This window comes from Phascolarctos cinereus, unplaced genomic scaffold (genome assembly GCF_003287225.1).
Source record: "Phascolarctos cinereus isolate Bilbo 61053 unplaced genomic scaffold, phaCin_HiC Scaffold_2;HRSCAF=192, whole genome shotgun sequence".
Lineage (NCBI taxonomy): Eukaryota > Metazoa > Chordata > Mammalia > Diprotodontia > Phascolarctidae > Phascolarctos > Phascolarctos cinereus.
This window is the reverse complement of record NW_027555625.1, coordinates 283,048,715-283,064,208: the sequence shown is the minus strand read 5'-3', so window position 1 is coordinate 283,064,208 and position 15,494 is coordinate 283,048,715. Positions and strand designations below refer to the sequence as shown.

Below are 15,494 nucleotides of genomic sequence, written 5' to 3'. Positions count from 1 at the left end.
GGCTGAACGGATTACCTAGCCTGGAGGCTGCTACATTTTATCCGAGGGTCCTGGAGAAGCAGCGCTTGATCCTCAGGAACAGAACTCCAAGAGTGGGAAATACAGACATGGTAGAAGGCCAACTGCAGAGATGCTTTGTTCAGTTATTCGTAGGAGCCCCTTGGATTCCCAGCAGCTGAGGCTGGGCACACTCAGACCCTTCCAAAACATTCTCCTAGCCTGCTCTCGGAGATAGCAGCTTAACACATATTTTCCCATTTCCAGCTTTGAGGAATGCTTTGTAGGGAGAGCAGGGTCTCTAGCATTGCATCTGGCTCCATCAGGCTCCACTCCCCCCTCACCTGACACTTTCTGTTGTCCTCATTGCTCCTGTTTATCTATTTGCACCTGGGGTTGCTTCCTGACATGGCTCCCTTTGGTTGCCTGGCAACAGCCTCAGCATTGTACTCTGTGATCCTGAATAACCCTCTCCTCCACCCCTAGCACACACCCTCCCACTCCCCCCTGTGGATCGTGGCGCCCACCCGCTTGCTCAGAATAAGCTGAATGAGCTGCATCAGGATGCACCAGCCTGGCTGGTAACTGGAGCACATTTCATACACATGGAAGATAACAATAGGTACCAGATTTGGAAGGCTGGAACTACTCTGGGACAAGATACAAAGGAGGAAGTAGAAGAGCAAAAGGGGGAACGTCATGAAAAAAAAAACCCACCTTGGATTGGAATTTAGAAGAACTTGGTTCTGGTCTGGTTTATATCAACTTGAAGTGTGACCTCAAGTAAGTTACTTCTCCTCTTTGGGCCTCAGTTTCCTCATCTGTAAAGTGTATTCATTCAAAAAATATTTGTCGCATACTTACTACGTACAAGCCCCAAGGAACATAAATCCAGGGCTGAAAGAAACCTCAGAGAACATCTAGCCCATCCCCCTCATTTTACAGATGGGGAACTGGAGCCCTGGAAGGTTAAGTAACTTGCCAAAAATTGTATAAATAGTTAAAGAGGTGGGACTTTTTAATTCCAGAGGCCAGGATTCCTTCCATGGCTCCACTCTGACTTCTATCTATGAATAAGGAGTTTGTTCTATATGATCCTAAAGCCACTTCCATTTCTAATACTTCATTAGTATGGATTTAATTAGTATGAATTAATTAGTATAAAAATAATACTTCACTACTGGTATATGTTGAGTAAAATTGAAACCTAAATTCCTGTAGGCAGCTAGGTGGATAGAATGCCAGGCCTAAAGTCAGGAGGAAATGAGTTCAAATCTAGCCTCACACACTTACTAGCTATGTGATCCTGGGCAAGTCACTTAACCCTGTTTGCCTCAGTTTCTTCATCTAGCAAATGAGCTGGAGAAGGAAATGGTAAACCATCCCAGTATCTCTGCAAAGAAAATACCAAATGGGGTCATGGAGAGTCTACATGACTGAAATGACTGAAAAACAACAAAACTCCTGTAGAGTTGGAAATCACATCTAGAATAGTATCTGTACAGGGATAGACCTCACGTTTCTCAACAGGTGAGGTTAGCTTATATCAATAGAGTCCAGTGAGAGCACAATAACTAATTCCCTCTTTGGACTGTGCCTCTCCCTCTGGTCAGACCATGGTGAGCTCTCCAATGTACTATCTCCCTCCTCACCTTTTCCCAAAGCACCATAGCCCAGGGCTCTGCTGGGGAATGGGAGAGCCCCTTAGCTCTGCCTACAGGTGGGACAAACCTAGAAGACAGGTAGGAAATAGAACAATTTACTGGATTTGGAGTTCCAGGACCTGGACTCAAATCTCACTTCTGCTCATTATTGCCTGTGTGATCTTGGTGGAAGCACTTTAGTTCTCTAGGTTTGAGGGAGAAGGCTGGATTCGATGATCTCTAAGCCTCCCTCCAACACAGATCTGAGATCTTCTGCTCCCAGGCTAGATTTTGGGGAAGATGATGCCTAGTGAGGAGAAGGAAGAAAACATATAATTCCTTCAAGGGGCTGCCTGTCTCATGCAGAGCAGGATAAATTGCACAAAGGATGGTTCATTTATGTACTATTAGGGATGACATGTTAATATCAAAGTGTTAAAATATGTAAATAGCATAAGCATGCGCCCCATCCTAATTACTGTTTTACATTATCAAGTCATTTACTCTTTATGACATTTTATGACTGTTCAGCTGTGTCAGCAAACAATTAGCTGAGCCTCCTACCAAGGAGGTAGAAAAAAAACACTTTCCAGTTTCTTCCACCCAGAATATTTCACACAAACCCTTCCCAGTTCCAAAAGCGAGAAAGCAAGCACCCCAGAGGAAGATGCCCATTGTGGAAGAAGTTCTTTGTATGAACCACATAAGCCCAAGCAAACTCTCTGCCATTTTCCTTGTTGGTCTCTAAGCCACTTACTGTGCAGGCAGATATATATGCTGCCTAATGAGAACTGACATTTCTTGTGCTGCATCTTACAGCTTCTGCCCTAACTTAATACTTTGCAGGTGTTACCTTATTGCAAAGTTAGCTTTGAGGCACATAAGCTTTGAGGAAACTTAACAGTTATTATGAGAGGAAAAGATGATTTGCGTTGTAAAGCAGCAAACCTTTATAGCCATCAAGTCTACCCCAGGGCTGACATTTGTAAAATATTGGTGCCACCAACTGTAAGCAAAGTCTTTCCCCAAAGCTCCAGGTGAAGTCCGTTGTCATTGTGGAACAGGTATGTTTCTTATTTTCAGGAAGGAGGGCTCCCATTGGATCCGCTTCAAATTCACTTAAATGAACTGGGAATCATGCTGGGATGAGACACCACTTGGTGATGTGATTGACGGAAAAGAAAATTGGAAGTGTGGTAGGGGCAAGGTGTGGAGCCTGAGTGAGTCAGTCAGTGGTCAGAAAAGACTCATCTTCTGCAGTCAAAGAAAAAAGGGGAGGAAGGCTTTGGATGGAGCTCCCTGAATTTTTAACTATCAGATGTTTACATCAGCTAAAGCCTGAAACATTCCTGGTAATGACACGGAATTCTTATGATGAATAATTCTATGTTTGGAGCTACTGAAGAGCAGTGTTGATAGCAAAAGAAAGAGAACAGAGAGGTGAATAGACACAATTTCCATTAAAATGGATTTCAAGAGACAAAAGGCACATACAAAACTATTTTAAGCCAAAGGCAGGTGACATGGGATTCAAAATTTAATGAGCCTTAAATGCCATTGGATGAATGTACCAGGAGATGTACAGTTACATCAGAAAGGCTCTGCACAGTTGCATGCCTTTCCATAATACTCTATTTTTTAAAGGCTCCTTAGAACTAACAAGCCCAAATTCAATCAAATGGTGTAGTCATAACCATTTCGGGTGGTTAAAAAACCCATTCGCAGCTAAATGGTCTTTTGGCTGCACACAGAAAAGCAGTCTGCAGGCCTCCCTGGCTGAAGGCAGTGCAAGCTTTCAGTTTGCCTTTCACCTAGGGTCTCAAGGCAAAAATGCTTGCCTGGATTATGGCACCCTGCCAAATGGATACTAGCCTTCAAAGATTTGTGGCCAAAACTTCTCCCTTTCAACTCTGAGATTTTTATACCCATATATTCAATCTTCCCAAAATCTTCGTGAAAAATGTTTCTCTTGTCTGTTCCCCCCATACCCCCAGCTTTGGGGTGACTTTCAAAGATTATTTGTGACTGCTACATTAACCATTGAGGTGCTTGGGATCATTTGCATTCATTTTCTATTTGGCTAATGTACCACGTAGAAACTAAGTATATAGGGTCAGAGATTTAGAACTAGAAAACATCTTAAAGTTCATTCAGCTCAACAACCTTATTTTACTGATGGAAATAAGGCTCAGAGAGATTGCAATAGCTTAAACAAGAAATTTGAATCCAGGTCTTCTGACTCCCAGGGACACAGCACTCTTTCCTATACTATGATGACTGAAATTTATTTGAAGCTCTTGTAGCAATGGGATTAGTTGTGATATGACCTGACAAACACCAGGGCATTGACAAAAAGAAAAATAAAGGCACACCCAACCTCCTTGTTAACTCCCATTTCTTTGGAAACAAAAGCTTTCCCTTGCCTTCCCCTAACATCACATAAACACATACATATTCATACAACTCAATGGCATGCATTATGATCTTTCTAACCTTAGCTCTGAATTTCTCCAGCTTGTGTCATAACCCTATTAATTAAATATCAAGCTTCTGGGCTTTCCCTGGAGAAAATTGTAAAGCCAAGAGGCAGGATTGTACAGCAGAGAGAGCATTAGACTGGAAAGCAGAAGAAACCCAAGTCTGAGTCCAGCCCTAATCTTTCCTAGTGAAATGAGATAAGTATTCACCTTAACATCTCTGGGCATCAAATTACTCATCTGTAAATGGAGGGTAAAAAAAAAACAACACCTCAATATACCTATCTGACTATGTGCCTATATTATTTTGAGGATCAAATGGGATCATGGAGATGAGAATGTTTGTGAACAATAAAAGAAGGAAACAATTATTTATTAATCATCTACTCCATACCAGGCACTGTGCTAAGCATGTTACAAATATTATTTCATTTGATCCTCTCAACAACCCTGGGAGATAAGTGCTATTTCTCCTGATATTTTTATAGTTGGGACTGGCTCTTTAAAGGAAAATAAAATATATGGGATTTCACTGTAACTCTGGCTGAACTCCACTGTGTAAATGTAAGCCATGGTAAGAGGTGTCAACAGACAGGTGAAGACTAGTTTCCCACTTCAGCCCTAGCTTACCCACCATCTTGGATCCCTCTGAGCCCATGCCATCAAGAATGCCCATTAAGTATGCAAAATCCTAAAAAAGCACAGTGACCTAGCACTCAAAATGGAATATATGCTGCTAGAAGGAAGCTTTGAGATCATTTAGTATCAATCTTATTTTACAGAAGGAAATGATCTCAGACAAAGAAAGTCAGCTGCCCAAGGTCAGAGGCAGAGCAAAGACAAAGATCCAAGTCTCTTGACTCCTTCTAGGATTTTTGTAGTGAGAAAAGAAATTATAGCCAAGCAGTGTTAGAATCTAGGTCCCTGGGCACAGAAAAATAGGCACACAAAATAGGATGAGCATACATTTAGAGCTGAAAGGGATCTTAGAAGTATTCTGGTTCAACCTCATCATTTTACAGATGAGGAAATGGAGGACCTGAGAGTTCAAGTGACTTTCCCAGTTATACAGGTAGTGACGATTGACCATAATCAAGAGGAGCTGGGAGTCGATTTCCAGTGCAGGAATGCAACAGCTGCTGTAAATAGTTCTAAGGAGGGTACCAGCATCTCTCCAGCTTGAGGCTGCCCATAGGAAGCATACAGAAGGAACAAGAACCCAAGCCTCTGAGATGAAGTACCAACTAAAATCTCCCCTTCTATAAGACTTTCCCATCCCTCTTAATTGTAGCCCTTTTCTTCTGTTAATAATCTCCTACGTATCTTGAATATAACAATGTTTACAGGTTATCTCCTCCATTCAACAGTGAGCTCCTCAAGGTCAGAGACTGTCTTTCGCTTCTCTTTATATCCCCAGAACTTAGCACGGTGTCTGGCACATGGCAGGTGCTTAATAAATGTTTATTAACTGAGTGGATAGAGCAATGGCTATGGAGGCAGGAGGGCCTTAGTTCAAATTCAGGCTCAGACACATGATACTCACTAGCTGTGTGACCCTGGACAAGTCTCGCTTAACCCCAATTGCCTAGCAAGAAAAAAATAATAAAATTTTTAAAAAAGTTTACTAACTGACTAGTGTTTAGGTTGGCTTACTCTACTCTAGATGCTGAACTATTTGTTGGAAAGAGGAAAGGTAAAAGACTCAAGTGAGACATTCTTATTTCAGAGCATTATCAGGTCGTATTACATGTCCCATTGCTACATGAGCTTTCCTCAGTGGCTTTCCCTCTATGTATGGGTCCTCTATGCTCAATATCACTTTGAAGGGCAAGACCTGTTTTTGATTTTGTCCTTGTTTCCCCAGCCTTTCATACAGTGCCTGGTACCTGAGTGCTTAATAAATCCTTGTTGAATTGAATTGTATTGAGAGAGTGTGGTGGGTTAGATAGAACATTGGACTCAGTCAGGAGGCCTGGGTTTGAGTTCCTTTTCTCCCTCCTTCCCTTCCCCCACTCCCTGAAAATATTTGATAGCTCTATTATTCTTGACAAGGCATTTAATCTCTAAGAGATTTAATTTCATAACATGTGAAATGAAGAAAATAATGCCTTTACTACTACTTCCACTGGCATGCATAGAGTGTAGGATGACAGCATGGGTAGCCACACAGCTGATCCACATGCTGGACCCCCCCCAGTCTCACTCTTCATAGAATTGCTGTGAAGAAAGTATTGTGCAAATCATAAAGCATCATGCAAATGTGAATTTTTAGTACTATTATGGAGATGTACTGAGAACTACCTGATGTCTTAGACAAAGTACATACCAAATGGCTAGGCAGTAATGACTTCCACAAGGTTGGAGACAGCTGCATCCTTCAGAATATCACCCAGACCCTTCCTTATTCTCTTATTATGTGCCTATGTCAGAGGTTACACAGGACCTTGATCAGAGTCAACTTTGAGCAAGTCCCTCCCCTGTCTGGGTCTTAATTTCCATGTCTATAAAGAGAGGAGTTTGGGTAAAATAACTTCTGAAGTTCCCTTACAGTTCTGAATCTTCTGCCCGACTTGTACCTTGCCCCCCTCCTGATTTCATCTACTTCTCATGCCTTCCTGTTGTCCTGATTTATGTTCTACCTAACTTTGATTATCTACTGTGCCACCCTCTGGCCATGACCTTCTCTGACTCCAAGCACCACCTATGTCTCCTGGCTGCCACAGCTGTGCTCTAGACTAGCCGCCAGCTCCCTCGTCTGCTTCTTGGCACTACCCTTTTCTAACCTGTGAGAGATCTTTCAGAGTTCTTCCTGCCTGTGTCCATTCTCATTCCTGACCTTGCTTCCCAAACACTTCCCTCCAGATTCTTCTCTTTTCTTCTGCCTAGCCCTGCTAACCTGTCTACAACATCAGATGTCTCTCTCTAATTTGCTGGTTTGGAATGTGTCTTTTATTTACTGCTTATTTATTTTGAGCCATGCCTGCACTCCAACTCTGGTGTGTGAAACCAGAGGACTTTAGCAGGAAAGATAGTTCACACAGCAGATAGAGCACTGGGCCTGGAGTTAAGAAGACCTGAGCTCAAATATAGCCTCAGATACTCACTGGCTGTGTGACCCTGAGCAAACCACTTAATCTCTCTGTCTCAGTTTTCTTAACTGTAAAATGGTGATGACAACAGCACCTACTTCTCAGGGTTATTGTGAGGATCAAATGAGACAGTATTTGGAGAAAAGCATTGAGCACATAGTAGGTGCTTTAGATACTTATTCCCTTCCCCTCTTTTTCTCTTGACTTACCAGTTGATCCAGAAGGGGCTGAGATAGATGACTATCTGAGACAAAGACACAATTCTACCATGGACCAAATTTCCAATTGATTTGGTAAAGACTTACCCAGCTTTTAGACAAACAAACATTGCTGAGGCCAAACAGGCTGGAGTGATAGAAGACAGAAGATATCAAGATTCCAGCAGCTGTGTCTGATACCAGGTAAACTTCTGATTCTCCCTCTTCACTGTAGGGGTGGGGGGGAGTATCCTTTCTATCATGTGGCTGCAACAAGTGGACTTTAATTAAATTGCTTAATTACACCAAAGCACATCCGTGGTTTTTCTTGCATTAATTCCCCCCTGCGTTACTGATATTTGCTTTATGTTATTACCAAGCATGAGAGAGGCTCAACAAATACAAGAAGGGTTTTATTATTTGTAAGTCTCAATCTGACTAGGTGTTATTTGTCTTTTTGTTCAGTACAGCCTGGAAATGTATTGAAGGCATCTGGCCATGGTGACCTTGTTGGCTAGATTCCCTGATGTCTGTGCCCAAAAACCTATGATTCTGCCACCTTTACTTCAACTTCAGATAGAGGGATACATACATCTGGACCAAGTCTGGGGAGTCTTTAAGTAATACAGAAGAAGGAAAAAGACTCTGGGGTTATATAGTCTAGCTCATGCCTAAGTAAGATTGTCTTCTTACAGCATCCCCAACAAGCACCCATTCAGCCTCTACTTGAAGACCTCCAGTGATGCAGGAACCTCATTATTACATGAGGTATACCACTTCACTTTTAGATACTTGAAATTTTTAGAAAATGTTTCTGACATCAAGCTTAAATCTTCCCAGTCATCTTTGCACCATGTTTTTTCTCTCTCTGGAAATCATTATTATCTTCTTACCATCAAGACCTTTGACTCTCCTCTTGCATCCTGCTGGCACTGATCTTTTGTATCTTCTTGCTGGGAACCAGGCCTGCATGCCACTCCTCCACCATCCTCTACACCAGCCTGTAAGAATCCCTTCCTCCATCTTTCAAGCACTCCTTTATATGTTGGCTTTCTCCATTGGATTGAAAGCTCCTTATGGGCAGGAACTGTTTTGTTTGCTTATATTTTTATCTGCTCAATGAACTGCCTGGAACACGCTTAACAAATGTTATATCTATTGAAATCAGTTTTTCTGCAACTTCCACCACAGTTCTTTTGTGTTAGCTAGAATATCTAGCCCCATGTCCAAATGACAGCTCTTTAAATATTTGAAAGAAGTTCCTCTTCCCCAGGGGTGTGTAGGAACCACCTCAAACCAGCTGGTACAGCTTTGTTAGATCTTCAGTGTGAGCATTTATACTTCAGAAATGCTATGAATCAGGACTTGATATATTGTTTTGTTGATTGTCTAGATTTAGGAAAGTGATGGAGAGAATACTAATAATACAGATTTAACTTAAAAGTAGGCATTGGCTGTTTTTTGGAGAACCTGTAATTAAACATTTACCAGCACACCCCAGAGGCTCCCCTCCCCCTTAGTCTTCTCTTCTACAAGGTAAACTTCATTAATTTTCATATGTAATCCTCATTTTTAGCAATCCTCATATGACATGCACTGATCTCAAGGTTCTGGTCAGCCTCCTCTAGGCACACTCCAGCAGAGAGTCCTCCTTCTGCTCCTATGAATGCTTTTGTCATTCTGGATTACTGGATTGGCATTACTGGATTGGCATTAGGACCTGAGAGGGCCAGAGGGTGCAGCTATCACAATGATGAAAGGCCACACTCTTTGTTCCATGGAAAAACTCCAAGCTTATTGGTTCAGTTTTTCTAATCCTGGTGCCTGTTGAAATTTCAGGCAATAAGGCACAGATCATATGACTTGGCTCTGACTTCTTAAGACATTACCCCCAATCTGTCCAGTTCTGGGCATAGAAATTCAGGGCAGAGTTTTTAGGAAAACTTGGAGGAAACAAAACAAACAAAAAATCAGCAACCAAAATTGATGAGATATTAGTTTCCCCACTAGAATCATAACTGGGAAGTCAGTATCTAATAAAGATTGGGGCCATAACAAAGCTGGAAAAAATCACCCAATTAAATGCCAAGATAAGTAATAATTGACTATGTCCACTTAGAATGGAAATGTAGAATATCCAAGGAGGCACATTTCCCATCCCATTTAAATTTTATTAGCCTCTCATCTGTTTACATATAATGGATTCTTGCTCTGACTCTATTCACTACAGAGCAGAATTCAATCCAAGGCATGGCTGTCATGGGCTCCATCTCAGGGGGGTTCAGTTATTTTATGAATGTGCCGAGATGCTCATTATAAGGCAGGTTCCTCTATGATAAGGTGGTCCCATAGCATGGGTCCTCAGGATCGTACAAAAGCAAGGTCCCTGCATGTTCATTAGCAATTCCTAAGAAATCTATTTGCCACAGCATTTATGATTGTTCTGAATTAGACAATAAACTGCTTAAGGTATAACCAGTTCTTCAGGACCTATTTTTTCCCTCACTTTAACATATGTGTTTAATTAACATTTCTAATTAAAACTAGAAAGTGTAAAACTCAAATATTATCCATGAGAAGTTTTAATCTGCATGTGTAAATGATGCCAAGTTGTACATGGTAGGTGGGAGATTTTAATTTTCCTAGTGAGGGCCATTCCAGTCTCCTCCATTATAGTCCCCCACAGATTCTTTGTGATGCCATGGCAGTGAACCCTGAGTTCTCAAAGACTTTGCCAGTAGAACATCAGCTCGGGCAGGTCCCACCAACCCAGACAGGCTAGAAGTACTAGAATTGGTGATGGGCTATATGTCTGTCTTTCAAAGATCGGGCTAGCTAAGTGCTGAGAGAGGTTTGTTATGAGTGATGTTACTAAAAAAATAATGAGTATTTTGTTTTAGCAATTCAAGAAGTTCCTCAAATGAGGGGATGAGGATGTGGGGTCAATGGAGGGAGTATCCACGAAAATACAACCTCACAGAATTTAGATCTGGAAGGGATCTAAAAGAACATTTAGTTCAAGTTCCTTATCTTACAGATGAGGAAACTTAGGCTGAAGGAGGGGAAGCATACACAGGGTTATTGTTATTCAGTCAGAACAACTCTTTGTGACCCCATTTGGGATTTTCTTGGCAAAGGTACTGGAGTGGTTTGCCATTTTCTTCTCCAGCTCATTTGACAGATGAGGAAACTGAGGCAAACAGGGTTAAATGACTTGTCCAGGATCAAACAATTAGAAGTGCCTGACACTGGATTTGAACTCAAGTCTTCCTGACTCCAGGCCTGGCACTCCACTGTGCCACCTGGCTGCCCCACACAAGGTCATACAAACAGCACCTTATAGAGCTAGAATCTGAACACCAGTCTCCAAATGCTCAAACATTATGCTATATTGCCTTAAAATATACAACAGTAACAAAGATTGGTTAGAGATATTTCTAAAACGGAAGTAATGTCAATAAGTTAGAAGGAAGCAGAAAGAACACTACAGTGATGGTGAGCCAGGAAAGGGAGTGTCCCCTGGTACAGTGAGCATTTTCCTTTAGAATAAGACATAGAAAATTGTGTTAAATATTTAACACTTGTTGTGTGCAAAATTAGGCTAGGGTACAAAATGGGTAGGCTCAATCTCTGCCCTAAAGGAGCATAAATCTTACTGGTAGTGGGGTAGAAGATTGTACAAGTACACAAGTAATTCTAATAGTTGGTAGAAAGTAGTAAGGGACAAAAAAAGAGGAGGAAAGAAAAAAAACTATAGGTGTTCAGAGTAGGGAGAGGCCATATATAGGTAACAGTATGGATAGAGACCTGAGTTCAAATCCAGCCTCAAACACTTAGTAGTAACCTGTGTAACCATGGGCAAGTCACTTAACCTCTGTTTTCCTTAATCCACTGCAGAAGACAATAGTAAACCATTCCAGTATCTTTGCCAAGAAAAACCCATGGACAGTATGGTCCAGGGGTCTTGAAGACACAACTAAATGACGGAACAATAACAATAACATAGATAGAGAAATGGGCTGGGAGTCAGAAAGACCTGAGTTTGAATACTGCCTCAGACACCAGCTATGTGAGCCTGTTTAAGGTAAATAATTTGGCCTCTCTTAACCTCACTTCCTCATCTGGAGAATAAAGATACCATATCTGCCTCCCAGGGCTGTTTTGAAGATTAAGTGAAATAACACATGTAAAGCACTTTGAAAACCTTAAAGTGCTATATAAATGCTAGTGATGATGCCTGTGATGACAATGACAATGATGATGATCATGATGACAACGTAGCAGGGGAGAGCAAGGTAGGCTTCGTGGAAGAGGTAGCATTAGAGATGGGTCTTGAAGAATAGGTAAGATTTGGGCAGGTAGAGAAAAGTGTATTCTACATAGCAGATATGCAGACACAGAGGTGAGAATGAGCATGGTTTATTTAGGGAATGCCATAAGAGCTGGTTTTGGGAGAGTAAATGGTTTGTTTGGGGGCAGTAGTAAGAAATGAATTTGTGTCTTGGTGAAGGTCCTTTCTGAATATCATTAATTCATTACCCTCAGGTATTCAAACAGAAGATCTGGTTGGGGAATCCAGCAGCCTGGCATCCAGTTATGGCTCTACCACTAAAGAGCTACATGACTTGTCAACAAGTATTTATGAAGTGCCTGAAAGTGAGTTGCCAGGCAGTGGGCAAGGAAGGTACTGGGGAACACAAATATAAAAGTGAAGCAGTTTTTTCTTTGAAAGGGAGTATATTCTTCTAAGGGGATGCAACACATGACCAAGAAAGGGAGCTGTGATTCTGACTATTCAAGGGATTGCAAGTGGAGTCATAAGGGAGATTATCATGCCCTTTTCAGTGGCAATGACAAAGACCTCCAGCGAGGAGGGGCTCACTTTGTAAGATTTGGACAGCTGTAACCATTAGGAAACCTTTCCTATAGCAAGTCACTTCAACTCTCTTGGTCTGCTTTCCTCATCTGTAAAATTGGAATGATCCATGCCCCATCTAACACAGGGGGTATTGATAGAATTAAATGAAATAATGGATATAAATGAACTATGAGAAAAATACAATATCACACAAATATAAAGGATAATTGTATAATTTCCTCCAACTTCTTATTGTCAGTGATGCCTGAAATTATTATGTTAGAATTTAATTGAATTAGAATTTAATATCTACTAGGCTTCCTGGTCAGAATATTTTACTTTACTATTAATTCTGCTGAGAAGAAGCTTGCTGTAGTAGATAATACATTGGATTTAGAGTCAGGAGGAGCTAGTCTCAGATCTTGTTTCTAACACATGTTAGTGTTTATTTAGGGGTGGAGCCAAGAGGAACACAGTTCAGCATGGGCATGCAGGCAAACCAGGCCTCAGCAAACCAGGAGCAGCCCTCAGAGGACTGAATCATGGCAGCTGTGGCAGTTTCCAGACTTCTCAACCCACAAACACCAAAGACAACTTAGAAGGTCAATATGAAAAGTCTGTGACCATGGTGAGAGGGAAGCTTGGTCTTAGCCCCAGTCCTTGTGTGTAGTCCCAGCGTGGTGGCTGCTTCCTGAGCTTCCTGCCCACAGACTGATGGGGAATCAAGTGGCTGACCAGAGAGGATTATAGGGATTTCTTTGCTGGTGCAGGATTCTCTTGCTTTGCCTGTGCTTGGATCTGGGTCACAGTTCTAGGTGGTGGTCTTGGGGTGAGGAGGAGTGCTGGCGTGGTGGAGCTTGTAGTGGTAGTAAAGAGAAAATCCTCCTCACAGTTCCAAGGCAGAAAAGAGTGCTTGTGGTCACTCATAGACCAGAGCACAGGCCAGGAAGGGAGTAAACACCTCGCCCCTTATCATACCACCTTGGAAGAACTGAAAATTTACAGGTCCCTAGAAGTATCTCTGAAAACAGCTGCACAAAACTCCCGAAGCTTGATACAGTACACCCTCCATACTGGAAGCAGACCCCTACCTTAAGAAAGAGTTTATAACTCAAGTATTTGACTGGGATCATGAGAAAACTTTGAAAAAAAAAGTCAGACCATAAAATCTTTCTTTGGTGACAAAGAAGATCGAAACATAAAACCAGAAGAAGATAACAAAGTCAAAGCTCCTAACATCTAACACATATTAGCTGTGTGACCATGAGCAAGACATTTAACCTCTCCATGTCCCAAGCAATTCTCCAAGATGGGTAGGCTTTTTTTGGTTATTCTAAAAAAAATTATTGCTGTATTTTGTTTTGACATCATCTTCATTTTCAAATAAACCCTTCCTCCTCTAGCCAAGAGGTGTCCCTTTTAACAAAGATAAAAAGAAAGAAAAAGAAGTTTAGCAAAAACAACCAATACATCAACTACACATAAGACTGTAACTTACAAATGAGTTGTTGATCTGTCTTGGCAATGTGGTGTCTTCCACAATGAGAATCCCATATCCTAATAGAATTACAGGTTTGGATTGCCTGACCACTCCTACATACTTTCATAAACTTGGACACACACACACACACACACACACCTTTGAATCACTAGGTCAACAGAAAAATCTTCCAAAGCACATTTTATTTTATGTACAGAAAAAAATTATAATAAAACTGTCATCTTTCATCCACCTTAGAATGTGATGTCTTCTTTACTTAGAAAAAAAAAGCTGACTCACTTTAAGCTGTTTCCTCTTGCACCTCTAGAAGCTGTCCACAGCTGAAGTTCTTCAGAGCAAGTGTGCAGTTAGCACCTAAACACCTGGGTTCTGAAGGACATTAGTATGCATGCTCACTTCATTGAATGAATCCAGGTATATATGAACTTCTAAAAAAATTTTTTTTAATGAAGAAAAATTTATTTTCTCTCCTTCACACCACCTTCCCCAGATTATGGACAAATAAAAACAAAACCCTTGTAACAAATATGCATAGTTAAGCAAAACAAATTTACATATTGGCCATGTACAAAAAACATGTCTCATTCTGTACTCACAGCCACCTCTCTGTCAAGATGTGGGTAACATGCTTCATCGTGTTTCTCTGGAATTCTGATCAGTCATTACTATATGAACTTTTGCACAAGCTTAAGCCTGTTTCAGTCATTGGTTTCTTAAACTACTGCCTGACTTTGGACCATGTTTGCAGTTTGCCCCCCTTGGATATCATCACCTTTTCATGACTGACCTTTTGTTCTTCCAATCCCAGACTAACTTCCTGCCTCTGGCTCCTATTTGCTTGTTATCTTCTGCTAACTGCTCGGATAAGTGATCTTTTTTCTCTCAATGACCCACCTCTTGTTTCTAGCCTTTCTTAGACTGAGATGTTGCAGCCATGGATCATCCTTCCAACCTTCTGATACTGTTGTCCTCAACAGTCCTGCACCACAACCCAAAGCCCAGGGGAAGGACCCTATTCCCAATCCCACCATTCCCTGGTTTGCTTAATGTATCCAGAAAGGATGATCCCATGGCTACTTTGTATGTTATTCTGTACAGCTTGAAGAGAAACTTCGCATCATTATCCTCAGTAACGAAAATGAAATCCCCCTTTTCTGATTAAAGGTATCTTTCTTGGGCTTTTGAAGAATATATCCATTTCTGGGTATGTGGGGTTTTTATTTGACCTGCTATTCCTGGCAGAAAATTTCTCATCAATGCATGAGTATAGGCTTCTAATTGGATGGGGATGCGGAATTTCTGGTTCAGTTTCTTTTCAGACAGAAGACCTTTAGTTTTATAGGTTGGAGATGTATTTAACCAAGGTCCATTTTTCTTCTGCAGATCTTGGTGTTACTTGAAAATGATCGTAAAATGAGAGAAAATGTTCTGGCTTCTTGAGAATTATTCTATGATTCTAACAGTTTTAAACCCTTCTCAACCCCCATACTCTGTTGGTTGTTTTCTCCTAAGACAAAATGATTTTGGCAGGATTTATACTTTATGTATATTTTTTAAAATATTTTCTCATGCTATTAAAGAGTAAATAAAATAAAACCCCATTGCCGCTACCTGTAATACTTCCCTTGTTTTATATTCCTTGCTTCCACAAATCTTTTGGTTTTTTATCAAAATGAGTTAATTGAAAAAGAAATTTTTATTTAGACTATGAAAAGACAGGCAATTTCTCTTT

General features: G+C 41.0%; 1 long non-coding RNA gene across 1 annotated transcript in view; it reads left to right on the top strand.

Annotated features, from left to right (window-relative positions):
* The first annotated feature begins 505 nt into the window (after window positions 1–505).
* Window positions 506–15,494, top strand: part of LOC110207297 (uncharacterized) — a 42,283-nt gene continuing 27,294 nt past the window's right edge. The window contains exons 1-3 of the long non-coding RNA XR_002324122.2: window positions 506–780; window positions 7,419–7,607; window positions 11,949–12,059. This is a non-coding gene — a long non-coding RNA (uncharacterized LOC110207297). The remainder of the gene's footprint in view (window positions 781–7,418; window positions 7,608–11,948; window positions 12,060–15,494) is intronic.